This window comes from Cupressus sempervirens, chromosome 9 (genome assembly GCF_028749045.1).
Source record: "Cupressus sempervirens isolate cs-2001-9-10 chromosome 9, ASM2874904v1, whole genome shotgun sequence".
In the NCBI taxonomy this organism is placed as follows: domain Eukaryota; kingdom Viridiplantae; phylum Streptophyta; class Pinopsida; order Cupressales; family Cupressaceae; genus Cupressus; species Cupressus sempervirens.
This window is the reverse complement of record NC_143126.1, coordinates 535,351,235-535,363,439: the sequence shown is the minus strand read 5'-3', so window position 1 is coordinate 535,363,439 and position 12,205 is coordinate 535,351,235. Positions and strand designations below refer to the sequence as shown.

Below are 12,205 nucleotides of genomic sequence, written 5' to 3'. Positions count from 1 at the left end.
TCGTTCGTACGAAAATAGTTTGTACGAGTGTTGTCTGTATGACTGGGGAGTACCTACACCAGCAATCTTGTACACATCATATGAGTACAAACCAATTACCAGTTTGCGCAGTGTATGAGGGACTAAGAAGTACAGAATGGAGGAAGCCAAGCCATATGACCTACCAAAAACCCTTACATAAGAAAAGTTTGTACAACCAACAAGACCAGTCAACCATCCATACCTAAGACATGAAGCAAAAGACTGAGCACTAGCCGGAGGATGAGTAGCCACAATACAGAAAAGAGGAAGACCATACCACGTACAATAGAAGAGATTGGTATGGGTCATATGGGGTGTGGGAAAGTTGGATTCCTTGTCAAGAGGGAAGTGGGAGAATTGACTTGTTATGGAGTTTTGTGTGGTTTTAGACGTATTAATTTGGTCTTGGCGACATGGGTGTTGCCCCTTGGCCCTACCTTGTACCGCAACACGAAGTGCACCTCATAGTGTCGAGCCACCCTCTCCCCCATTTCTCAGCCAAGCTATATATATAGCATCCATCTACTATGACCCGCTCATCCAGGCCAAGTCCAGTATTGAATTGGGTGGATCAGATATTGGCAATTCCTAACTCAAATCTAGAGTTATACTTGCGTTGCCCCCAGACACTGTAAGGGGTGTTGCCCCTTAACCCTATTGTGGGTATTTCCCCCTAACCTCGTTGGGGGCATTGCTCGGAATAGTTAACTAAGACGTTTGTTAGTTAATGTAATAAAACATCATTCCGAAGGGGTGTCATTTGTGTCGTTAGTCGATGATGGTTGGAGACTTAACCAAACATGTCGAGTCTATTTGTTGGAGTCTGGAACAAGTGAAAGTGATGGTAAATTTTGGAATAATTATGCTATGAAAGATATATCATTCTATCATTTATGGTGTAATGTGATTCTATGTTATTCCATGCTATTGTTGTATTTCATTTATCTCTGGTATTACGCAATTCTATGAAATTCATATCGGCCATATGAACACTTGCATACTTGGCATGTAAACACTTCTATATCTGACATATAAGCACTTCTAGATCTAGGGGGTAAACAATTCCACACTTGACACATAACATGCAGCACTTCCAGACTCCTACATTTTTCCAGAAAATGAAACGCAGCCTCAGCAAATCCAGTTGCCTCCAAACGTGGCAGTCATACAAACACCTAACATGGCTCTTAATGGCAAAACTAAGAGCAGTTTTGATAGTCATCCATATACCAAACACCTAACAATGATATAGAGACAATTCCTTGCACAAAAAACCCTCTTATGGACCCCTAATCAATCTGCAGATTAGTTATCAGATTTAGCACAATTCATTGGCACAATACTCATCAATTCAAAGTGCAATTCCACCAAAGAAGTCACCATTCTCTCAATAGCAAGCTCAAACCCTTGGAAATCACTCACACAAAATATCAAATGCTCTAAAATGATTTTTCCATCTCTAAGAGCTAGCTTTTATAACATTTTAATTCAAATAGTTGGTTCTCCACACTCAACGGCTAGAGGCTTCATGTTTACACTTTCCACTTAAAAGGCTTCATGCTTACACTCTTCATTTAAAACATATTTTTCTTTTTGGTTGCAAAATGAGGTTCTTTTAACAATATAATTGCACCAAGTATTATAATAATTACTTGACTTAACTCATAAAGTTATTTAATTAAGTAAAAGTCGATAAATAACTTTTATTATGCTCTTAGCCCAAGAAATTGTCAAGGCTCCATCAGAATATTGAAATAGCTAGACCCAAGGCATCACCACAGTACACTACTAAAAGTGGAAACTAGCCCTCCTAACTTACTATAAATAGTAAGTTAGCTCACAAGGGTCACAATGATGAGCTAACATAACAAAACTCCTTAAGCCCGCCAAAAAGGACATCATAATCCTCCCTCCCCAAGATTGCTTGTCCTCAAGCAATTGCAATTCAATAGCTCATCAAACCCCAACACCCACTAGGATCCCACAAAAAAATGTGTGTAAGTTCCCTGTCATCACCTAATAATCCTTGTAAATACAAACCATCTGTATGTTCAACTTATAGTCTGTAGAGTTAAACTCAGTGCCAATATTGGTGATGTAGAAGTTGAAACATCACATGGAAGTAACTCGATAAGGAGTCTATATTTTCCCCTTTCTCTGTGCCAACTAAGCTATCATACCAAACATCAAACTCAAGCACAAACAAACTCTGCACCCGGTGAATAGTGAATCTATATGCACTCCTTACTGTATACACCTTTGTGAACTCCTCAATAAGATCCGTCTGGAAACCTATAAGGACTAACTAACATCTTGGTGTACTGGAGGAATCCCAAACATCATCCTCAGTCATAACTTGAGGGAGACCAGCATCAACCTCAAATTGTGAATTATCATATGACAGGGTAACATCGATATCAAACAAGGGATTGTTCACAAAGTGAAACATATTTGTATGCTGATTTGAACTAGGTAACTATGAACCATAGGAGACGTCATGTGTAACCTGCTCCACTTGAACTATACCATGCCTATGTAAATCCCCACTATCCACTGCACAAAGAGTCAGTACATAAACTCCCCTAGGTGATACCCTGCAACGTATATCTCTAGCCTCGGTACTCATCTACATCAAATGCATACTAAAGAAAAACTCCTCAATATCATTTATCCACTACATCCCTAGCACATCTGTCCCTCCCAAGTTGATCACATAAATATCTAACTGCATCTCATAATCACCAAGAAATAAAGAAAGATGTTGTATGCGCCTAGTACAGGTAAGGGTGTAGCCATCTGCCACCCTTATTCGAAACCTAGCAAACTCCTTCACCTGAAGGCCAAATTGGCTCAGAAAACCCTCATGTATGAAATTATAAATAGCCCTAGTTCTAACATAAAAATGCAATGATGTCCATCTACTAGTCCTCGCATTCTGAAAGCGGAGGGAAGTGGTACAGTAGTAAGCAACACTATAGGTAACAGCCTAGCATTACCAAACTTAATAGGGATTCTCTGAGCAATGTCAACAGCCAAACTAAATGGTTGTTGTGAAGATTCACCCTCAACCTCATCATAGTACATCCACATAGAACGATTTGCTCTTCCCTTAGGCCTCAAAGGGCAGGAGTCTTCTCTATCATGAGGTTCCTTGCACCAATAGAAAAGTTGTCTCCTCCTCATATCCTCACGAGTTGCCTCATCATGTTTCACAATTGGTTTTTTTTCCATCAATAACCGATAGGTGTACCATCTGTAGGTAAAATGGTAGGTTTAGGTAGCGCTTGTCTATTCAAAGCTTAAAGCTCCATGTTCCTGGCCCTATTGATGGTCCCCTACAAAAAAAGGCAAATCAAATGCCTTAAGCCACCCTTTAAGTGGCTCCGGTAACCCCTTTGTAAATAGCATAACCAAGTGTTTCCCTATCAAATTAGAAACCATGATAGGGATCCTCGGAAACTCACTAATGAAAGACTCTATGCTACCTATCTCCCTGAGCTGAGCAAGGCCCTGGAAGTAACTTTTTGGGTCCTTCTGATCAAATCTCTCTACCAGTCTATCCACAAACACTTGGTAGGACGCGATATGATCAAGATATATAGTAACCAACCCACAGTACCACTAGTCATGGGCCATACCATCCAAATGCAACACAGCAAACCAGATAGCATACTCCTCAGACATAGGACACAATGAGAGATATGCCTCAACTTGCGAACCCAAGCTCTAGTTGTTACCTTACCACTCCCATCAAAATGAATCAAAGTCAACTTGTTGGTTGCCTATTTCAAATCAATGAGTCTAGGCCTCGATCTCCCTTCAGGTCTATCTTTGGAATGCTCTATCTTCTAGGTCATAAACCTGTCAAAGTTCAAGTTCTATTTCACCCCGTGGTAAAGCATCCCACTATGCATATAGAGCCACCACATCATCAGCACAAGGTGCTGTGCACTAGCCTCGTCCAACTTAGGCCTCGGGAAAGTAGGAAGCAAAGGCCTATCATGTGTACCTATGAAATTTTCTCTATAATCCGGTCTATAATCAGTTTTGGACCTGTGTGTACTCACATAAGCACTCCCATTGCTCATGTCTCTACTAAAACCTCTAGGTAATGAAATGCATTATAGTATCTCAGAAAGTTGTTGCAATACATTAGCAACCTGATGCTGACCAACTGTACATTCACACTGACCATCTGCAATATTCCTGAACAAATCCCTAGCCTCTCTCTCACCCATAGTGCCAAACTGAATATCTATATCACCTTCACCTAGGGATGAGGCTCTATCTTTGTGAGTGTATAACTAGAATGAATCGTTGTGACTGCATATGTGAACTTAGTTTCCCCAATGGTGACGGGAAACAGCTCTAATACCACTGTAAAGAGCCTTGCTAGCTCTGGTACCACTGTAAAGAGCCCTATTGGCTCTCGCTCAAACTACGCTGAAGAATGAATTTTTTTGTGTTTCTGAAAGTTCATGATTATTTTGTGTTTTTTCAAATATACGCTTTTTTTGCTTTCTTTAGAATATGAAATATAACAATGCATGGAAAATTGAAATTGCAAATTCACACTCCTTATTTAAATATGCAAACAATGCAATGGTATGCAAATATGTACAATGACATACACTTATTAATTCAAACGTTGGAACCCAGTATAGCAGATTTGTAATGCTGAACTCCAGATTGATTTGGAATGCTCATGAACCAATTCCCAATGAAGTTGCAGGCCTTCCAACAGCTGTAATGGCTCTGAGATGTGGATGCAGTCCTGAGAAACCCAAACGTTGCTCCCTAATTATGTAATGCAGCCCTTCTAAACTCCTGCGTTTTTCCAGAATATGAAATGCAGCCTCAACAAATCCAATTGCCTCCCAATGTGGCAGTCATACAAACACCTAACATGGCTCTTAATGGTAGAGTTAAAAGCAATTCTGATAGCCATCCATGCAACAAACACTTAGCAATGATATAAAGAAAATTACTTCCACAGAAAACCCTCTTATAAACCCCTGATCAATCTGCAGATTAGTTATCAGATTTAGCATAATTAATTGGCACAATATTCACCAATTCAAAGTGCAAATCCACCAAAAGTCACTGTTCTCTCAGAAGCAAGCTCAAACCCTTGGAAATCACTCACACAAAATATCAAATGCTCTCAAATGACTTTTCCATCTCTAAGGGCTTGCTTTTATTACATTTTAATTCAACTAGCTGCTTCTTCACACCCAACAGCTAGAGGCTTCATGTTTGCACTTTTCACTTACAAATGTTCATGCTTACACTCTTCAGTTAAACATATTTTGCTTTTTCGTTGCACAAAAAGGTTCTTTTGCTAATAAAGTTGCACCAAGTATTATAATTAAGTAAAACTTAATAAATAACTTTCATTATGCTCTTAGCCCAAGAAACTGTCACGGCTCCATTAGAATACTGAAATAGCCAGACCCAAGGCAATCACCAAAGACCCTCAAATCTAGTTGTTAGCCCACAACATAACCAAGCTCTTGGAGCCCACTAGAAAGGGAACATCACAATATGTTAACTATCAGAAAGTATTAAGAATCATTCATTGTTAACATTTAATCTGATTTATATGCATAGTGATGTATGTTGATTATTGGGGATTGGCACCCCCGTAGTAGGGAACCTTATGGAGAATTATTTTTTGGCTATTAGACAAAAGCGGCATCAGGATCCAAGGCCTTGTATGGAATGGGAACCTCGAGACAACCCCTCGGTTCCAAGTTTGTCCATGGAAACAGAAAACATTATGAAGGCCTTTTATTTATTTGCCTTCCCTTCTTGCCTTTTAACATGTTTTGCCTTAATTTTTCTAGCAGGAGACATCTTTTTTTGGTCAAGGAGCCTCAAAGATGGCAGGAGATGTTGGCTAAAAGAACCTTCCATCGAGACATTTCTGGGGACATCTTAGGGGATGGGAGACACAGCTTCCAGTTACCACATAAATTAATAATCTGCAATTGATTCAATATACATTAAATGGAATTCAATCACATAGGTTTATTCCTATTAGTAAATTTTGTTTCAAAATTAATCTAATGTCAGTGTAATGGAGGAGCAATTTGGCCATCTATTGAATCGAAAGTGTATTTGAGCATTTACTTTTTAAGAAATGCAACCAATTCAGCCTACAACAGATAAGCAATTTGGTCTTCTCACCAAACCTCCTCCTTCATTTGAGGTAAGAAACTTTCCAATTATGACTTCCAATAGGTTTCTATTTTTCCATTATACTCTAGTAAGTGAAGAACTTATGCATTTGTCATTGCCATTCTTGAGTAGTGTTGAAGATGAACAAAGTTTTTTTCAAATCAGATTGACCTTGAATCCAGATGGGACACAACTGATCAGAAGAATTCATTTAATCAAGAGAGTTTAGCTATCTTGAATTAGGTTTTGGATGGTCACAACTGTGCTCAGGTGGAGAACATAGACAGTGCACACTGCAGAGGCATCAAAACTTCCACTTCATGTTTCTAGTTATGGCTGGCTTCAAGGCTATTTGTTTCTGGATTTCATTGTGTAAGCATTGTTTGCACCGATGTTTTGGATCACACCCTGTGATCGATCATCAGGATGATCGAGAGCATCAGAGGAAAAATAAGTTTTGATCTGCAACTTTTCTATTTTTCTCCTGATGCCCTGTATCATCCTGATGATGGATCGAGGAGTGTGATCCGAAATGTCAACACAGAAAATGCTTACACAAGCAAATCCAGAAATGGCATCCAGATTCTCCAATTTTTTTGTATATGATAAAACATATCTAAGACTTAAAAATTGATACTTAGGAAAATTCAAGAATAACTAGCAACATTGAATCTTTCTCATGTCTACTAATTGAAGTTTGGACTTTGTTTCTTTCTGCTTAATCTGACTGGCATGGAATAACGGTAATAATTTTGTTTTCACGTTTTCACGTTTTACAAGTATTTTAGTAATTTGCCGTGATTTGAATTTTGTTTTCATGTGTTTAAGAGTATTTTAGCAATTTACTGTTTTGTCCAATGTTACCCCGGTACTGGGGTACCTCGGGACGGGGGGACACTGGGACGAGTTCCTGGGACTGGGAGAAAATGGGCCTCATTTTCAGGATGGCGGGGGGACGGCTAGGGGACGGTGGCAAGAGGAGGGCAAGGCAGGGAGGGGTGTTGTATAATATGCATATAGAACTTGAAATGCTTGTTATGAAAAGATGTTTCATTAGAACATACCAAATTAAAATACTTGAACATATCAAAATTGCTACATGAACTAGAACAATTGAACATTCAACATAGTAATATATTACATACTCAATAGTAACATTATAAAAAAAATTAGAAATCCAAGTACCCATTCCAGCGGAAGCATGGGTGCGGAATGGCGGAGGTCCCCTACTTGGGTGCTCAAGTACCCTGTGCGGGGATGTCTCGGGGACAGGTACTTTGAGGTTTGGGAGGTCAGTGCGAGTCCCCATGTTACACTGGACTTTTTTCCCCATTTCAGAGCTGTTTTACTGAATTCCATTACACTTTCAGTTTGACATGTAGTTGACATGTTAAAATAATGCTACTATTTTTCCACCTGTTCCCAGACAAGATCAAATGCTAAACCCTTTAGGGCATAAATCCTTCCAGATTGGCCCAGCATAGAAAATCTAGAATCACGGCTGACTTGAGATAATATGTAGATAGTGAAAAATGGCAAAAGTGAAACCTGTAATAGAGTTCAATAAAAAGGAAATTCAACAGCTCCGCCTGCTCTGAAAGAACACAAAAATTTTAAACCTCTTCAGGGTACAAGTCCTTCCCAGAGGCATTGTTTCTTGCTTTTGTCCCTGCTTGATTGGGGCATATCTTTCAACAAGGGTTGGGCCCTTTTTAGATATAACTGATAGGTTGGCGGGTAAGGCAGTAAGAAAGAGAAAAGTCCCATCTCTTACATCGATTAAAGGTATTGCCTACAAAAAAGAGAAGTGAGTGGGACCAGGAGAGGATAATGCATTTCCCCTACTATTTTCCGGGGATTGCGGCACCTCACCAACAGAGAGAGATTCATATGGTAGATTGGCCATGGACCAAAGGCTGTGGAGAGAACATACATAGATAATGAAATAAACCGCAATCTATGGTTCAAGTACAGATAATGAATTAACTGTAATCTGTCGTTGAAGTCCACCTGCATGAAAGCAGTAAAGGAAGGATGCTACATACATGTTTGGTCCAGAGAAGATAGAAGTGTAAACTCAAAATTTGTCTTAGAAAGATGACAAAGGAAAGAGATACTTTTGCTTTGGTAGCAGAGGCCTGCATAACCAAGGGAGTAGCAGATATGGAGAGGGAGCTTGAGGCTACTTCCAGGGAGTTTTTATGATATTGAAATCTGAGTTTTAGCTTTGTGCCATATGAACCATTCGAGGCTCAGGGTTGATTGTGGTTCACAATCTTCCTATACTCTGGAGGGCATGCATCCTTTATAAGATTTGAAATTCAGGTGAAGTGTGCGAATTCAGACACTGTTAACAGGAAACAATTAACATATGCAAAGATATGTGTGCGGCTGCATTTAAACAAGTTGCAAAACCTAACCAAAGAAAATTTTACAGAAACCAACAACTATAACTGCAACGGAGAAACAAGTTAACCTTGAGAATGTCCTATGCATGAGTATATTGTATCATATTTATGGGGGTTTAGCAAGGCTTTGGCTAACCGCAATTGAGGTTGAAAAATTGGACAAAAATAATGGACTCTAAACAAGCAGAAGGCAGGAGAAATTGCAGAACTAGGAGAAAGAAACTCCATGTAGCATAAACAAAAAAGACAAAATGATCTCACTTCCAATTGGAATAGGCCTAAGCAATTTTAGTTCGAAGATAGCAGAAAAGTAAGGCGAGGGTGCAGCTTTCTTAACTTGGATTATTGTGTCTGCTGACGCCAAATTGATATCACTCTTAATCGTAAGTAAATTCTCTCTGCAATGACAACCTGCAGACATCTGAAGCTTCTCAAGTTCAGGAATTTTTTGCTCAAGGAGACAAACAATTAACTCCAAAAACTACAACCAATACTAAAAGGCAGCCTAGCATAGGGCAGGCAACAGGAGATGGGAAAGCGGAAGCAGAAATGATTAACAAACGAGCATAAAACTTAGTGGAAACAGATGCTCAATGTATTGAGAAAGTCTTGGAAGCGGGAAAAGTAGATAAATAAATGATGCAACATTCAGCGAAGCACTCAGCTATCCACGGCCTGAGAATTAAAAAAATCAGACACGAGATAGATTCTACAAGTAGAAGAAAAGGTGGACAAAATTTAAGCCATAGTATAGACTATATTTTACGTTCACGTCGTTTCCAGGAATCTGAGAGGCATGAACTGGATTCTATAAACAAGTGAAATCCTGCTATAGCTGACCACATGTTGTTAGATGCATGAATTGAATGGCATGCGGTTTACATCAATTAAGAAAAAACCTAGATTTTCTTTCGGTGCCTCTGTCGGGCTCCCATAGTGGGATGTGCTCAAGTAGTAAAAGAACTGAAACATCCAACATATATCCTCGACGTCGAATTTCCAGAAGACATACCAAAATGCTCAAAATTGGTTAAAATTCCACATCCAAAACATTGGGTATGGCCAGAAATAGACCGGCACGAACTCAGTTGTGGCAGTTTATTCCAAACTTTACCCACAAGAAGAATTGCCATTTTAATACACATCCTGCTGGAGTGGAATATAAATTATTACATCAGATGCATAAATTGAATGACAAGCGGTTTACAAAGTTATACAAAGTTAGAAACCTAAATTTTTTTTTTGGTGTTTCTTTATGGGCTCGCATAATGGGATGAGCTCAGTAGTAAAAGAACTCAAATTTCCATCATTAATCCCCGAGTTTGAATTTCCAGGACACATACTAAAACTGCTCAAAATTGGTTAAAATTCCTCATCCAAAACATTGTGTACCGCCAGAAGTTAGACCGCTGTTCCGCAGTTGCGGCTGTTAAACCCAAGCTTAACTCACCAGGATAATTGACGTATTAATACAAATAACTAATTCAATATATAGCATGTAAACGTTAAAAGGAAAGCTGAAGAATGGAATGATCTCTGGCATCTTAAAATAGCCCCCGAAAAAAGGGTTCTGGATAATTAAGGGGATTTCAATTACATGTTTCAGTCTGCTCAATAATGGCGATCTTGGATAGCCAGGAAAGATTATACCGACCCAAACCCAAGTAGAAAAAAGCCCAAAATTCAGCTGAACAATGAATGAGATTACCTGTGCAGAAAAGCAGTGAATTCTACGATGCCTCCTGCTGTGTCGACAAATAAATATGGCAGAAAGGGGCCATTGAGGTCCTACGTTCTTGAGCAAACACAACTGCTTATTGAGCAAACACAACTGCTTAATTTTATAAGACTAGTGCCATGGTGGGAATGAAAACGTGGATGCAGAAACAGTCTATTATATCAATCGTTCTGTGATAAGGTTGATTGTGGCCAATATGAGCCTGCGAGTTGAATGTGCAACCATTTGAGATGGAAATTTGTTTCCTGATGTGTATCAGATATTTGTTTCTCACTACTGCTCGATATGAGCTGGAATGTAGAAACCAAGTGTGGGTCCACTCAAAAGAAATTTTGTATGCATTCAATAGTTCGGTAATTATAATTTTGTTTTTTAAGGTTTAGATTTTTTATTGGAAAAATTAAAATGGTATATAATAAAGATGTATTTTAAGGATGGCATTGCAAAGGGGAATATGGTAAGGAGATATTTATATTTGTAAGTGTTTTTTTTTTAGTCTATAATATTTATAAAAAAATTCCTCAAGTATTATTATGTTTTTGTCTTGTGTTATCAAAAAGTTGCTCAATTCTAGTAATTGGAATTAGACGACATGTCAACCCCAAGAAATTGGTGTGATGGTGTTTTTTTGTTCGTGGAATGCAATATATTGCTTGAGTATTGTACAATGTAACTAGAAACTTGTGGAATTATGAGGCTTACATGTGATGTTCCTTATAATGTTGATTTTAACAAGTGTCACATAGTGGCTTGTATTTGTCGTAAACTATAGTTTAATTAATAGAGTTAAAATATATATATATATTAAATAAATTTATTAATATGTTAATATATGATTGAACTTTTACAAAATAATAAATCTAATTTTAAATTTTGAAAGAAATCATTCGATTTTAAATATTTAAGTATTTAAAAATAAATTTTTCCAATATAAAAATATATACAATTAACTTATGTGGATGACAAAATATATAGGAAATATTATTCATTTTAATTTATAATTTAAAAAGATTAAGAAATTATCATTCTATTTTAAATATTTTAGTATTTGAAATTAATATATTTTAATATAAATATATTTATAATTAATGTGTGTGGAAATAATTTTTTATATACAATATTATTCTTTTACAAATATAATCATTTAAGCATACTCTAGTGACTTGATAATTTTGAACTAATAACTAATTCTTTTGTACAATAGTTAATAACATTAATTATTATCAAATTTAAAATGTTGTCGTGATCCATCCTTTGCTAATATAAAATAGTTGCTACATTTTAACTATACTATAGTGACTCATAACTACATCTTTTATTAATAACCATTTTTTTTTTACCTTTTCACTTGTATAAATAGCTCATAACATTAAGAATTATCAAAGTTAATACTATTGTATGCTAAAATATAAACTCAACAAAAAAAAATTCATACAATGTTATTTTTATTTATCAAAGAAGCACACTAAAATACCAATACCAGGTAGTGCTGGCTTAAAATTTGCTCCTATAATACTCCATCTGTATGAGCCAATCAAGTTCAAGTAAATTAATTTTAAAAAATTTAGAAATTAAAAACTTTACAAATAAACATTGTATAAATCAAAATTTTAAATTTTAAAAAAATAATACTTGCATCTGGTTGGTTCTCATTGAAAGGATTAATCACTGGTTAAATATTGGTAATTGCAATAGTATATTGCCTATGGAAAATACAATAATGGCATGGTTATTCATGGCATTTGCTAGAGAATGGGGGAAGAATATAATTTGTGGCAGTGAGACGAGTTTCTATTGTGTAAGGATATTGCAAAAGTTTAGTAGTGCATGCAATGTCGATTTTGATAGGCTTTATGTT

General features: G+C 37.1%; 1 protein-coding gene across 2 annotated transcripts in view; it reads right to left on the bottom strand.

The window, feature by feature from the left end:
- LOC149539708 (ATP-dependent Clp protease ATP-binding subunit ClpA homolog, chloroplastic-like) overlaps positions 1-10,477 on the bottom strand; it is an 84,127-nt gene extending 73,650 nt beyond the window's left edge. For both annotated transcript variants that reach the window (XM_089800915.1, XM_089800916.1), the window contains exon 1: positions 10,318-10,477. The gene's annotated coding sequence lies outside the window, so the exon portion shown is untranslated. The remainder of the gene's footprint in view (positions 1-10,317) is intronic.
- Positions 10,478-12,205: the final 1,728 nt, after the last annotated feature.